Here is a 2,500-nt window from a genome sequence, read left to right as displayed (position 1 = left end):
GGATGTGAAATTATTGCTTACATACTTTTATGTTAAATTTATGTTTCTTACCCTTCAGCCACTGCTTCATTCATCATTTAGAAGTGTGTTGCACTACGATGTAGTGAGAGTGCAAATATACATTTTCCAATATTAACATCAACACTTTTCAAAAATTGTTGTAGAATTTTTGTAATTTCTATTGATAAAATGTAATTACCGTGTTTTCTAGAAGGCATGTAAATTTTAAATGATATCCAGAAAGTCAACAATATCAAGATAATTCTTAACCGTGATCTTCAGATATAATGTCTTACATATATTTTGAGATATTTCTTACACACATATCTCTTTTGTCTTGTAATTGTTTCAGTCATTGGACGGCGACCATGCTGGGGCACTGCCCTAAAGCGTTGAATAGAAAAACCAAAAAACAAATCGACATCAATACTTCTTTTTTTAAAGTCTAATACTAATCCTATCGTCTCTATTGCCGAACCGCTAAGTAACAGGGATGAAAACAAACCAATGTGAGTTGTCAAGTGGTGGGTAGGGAACAAACACAAACACATGGATACACATGCGCACACATATACGACAGGCTTCTTGTAGTTCCCATCTACTAAATTCACTGAATCGGCTTTGTCGCCGCGGGTCCTAGTAGAAGACACTTGACCAAGGTGCTGCCGAATGTAACTAAACTCAGAACCGTATGGTTCTTGCCATAAAATAACGCCTATGACCACTAACGCTATGAAAAATTATTGAATCATCATTCTGCTGTATACTGCTTTGCATATTAATGAATGTTTCTTTGGGAGAGGGTCTAAACTACAGTCCAGTAATTTCATAGAATTCTGATCTATCGTTAATCAAACTCACAAAAGAAAACATTAGAACTTTCAAAGCAGATATTCATTCACGGTCGGCATCCAAACTGGTTACAGCAACAAGCCTGCTTGGTAAGTAGAGTACTTCTTGGACACACTCCTGAATGAAAAGCAACTTATTAACAGGTGAATGAATTCAGAGAAGTGAACGGCTATCCAAATATATGATTGATAAATATACCAGGTGAGTTGAAAGTGTTTCGCGAAAGTTCACGTTCGAGGCTCAAAGTTTCGATCTCTTTTACATGGCTTAGAAAAACTGAAGGACATTTGCAATAAGTGTGTGAATCTGAGAGGGAAATATGTTGAATAAAATCATAATTGATCCGCCCGTCCTTTATTTTACCCAAAGCCAGGAACTCTTCAGCACCTCCTGTATACCTATGCAGGAAGAATTAGAAATTTTTGGTTTTCCAGGTATGTATTTAATATACAGGAATAAATTGGAGTCTACGCCGTGGCAATAGCAACCAGTTCAGGTGTCTGAAAACCATAATACTAAAGACATGTAGGTACGCGGTATTTCGTTTTGCAACCATAATATACTATAAAGTATATTAAACGCTTTTTATAAGTCAGTACTGCGTTCTACTGTGATAGTTGTGCGCGTTTACCTTGTTAAAATTACCTCTATATATATTCTATAGAAATTATAACCAGCACTGTCATCTGATACGATGTTTCGTATTCGAGGTGTCAAATATAAACATGCAAACAGATCAAAGATGAAAAATGGGTAATGGGCGTATATGCCATATTTCAGGGGTTTTTGCCTCTACATCAGCACCCATCTAACCCTTTAATCATCGTCGAACACATTGCTTAAATAGCCACTATATATATATATATATATATATATATATTTATATCCAATAACTATACACTATAGATATATAGTTACTCGATATATCAATTTTACATATTAAAAAAACTTCTGGAAGCTGATACTTAAATACTAATAACTTGCAGGTACGATTATTTGTTATGCAACCATAATATGTTATAAAGTATATTAAACGCGTTTATAAGTCAATACCGCGTTCTACTGCGTCGACAGTGCACTTTTCCATTACTTTTTAAGGTTATCTCTACAGATATTCTATATAAAATTATAGACAGCACTGATTTTTCTGACGACGTTTCGTATACTAAGGCAGGCTATGTTCAACATTCTGGTATCAGAATTTCCAAAAGTCTGCTTGTTCCTACACGATCCTTCTCCACCGAAAAGAAATTATTGCTAAGAGTAATCTCGAAATCGACAGAGAGATGAATTATATGTGTGTGTGTATGTGTGTGTATGTGTGCGTATGTGTGTGTGTGTGTGTGTGTGTGTGTGTGTGTGTGTGTGTGTGTGTGTGTGTGTGTGTGTGTGTGTGTGCATGCGTGTGTGTGTATAAGATTATAACGTCCAATTGTACAGAGGTTATGTGTCTTGCAAGCCAGCTTTACCTCTATAAACTTTATGATTTCAGAACCAATGGTCACTCTCTGACCGGTCATAAATAACATCGTTTTAAGTACACACACATGCACACACACACATGCACACACACACACTCACACACACACATGCTCACACACTCATGCGCATATCTATATACATATATATGTATGTATATATATGTATA

The sequence above is a fragment of the Octopus bimaculoides genome, chromosome 8, assembly GCF_001194135.2.
Source record: "Octopus bimaculoides isolate UCB-OBI-ISO-001 chromosome 8, ASM119413v2, whole genome shotgun sequence".
Taxonomy (NCBI): domain Eukaryota; kingdom Metazoa; phylum Mollusca; class Cephalopoda; order Octopoda; family Octopodidae; genus Octopus; species Octopus bimaculoides.
Note: the sequence above shows the minus strand (reverse complement) of the source record.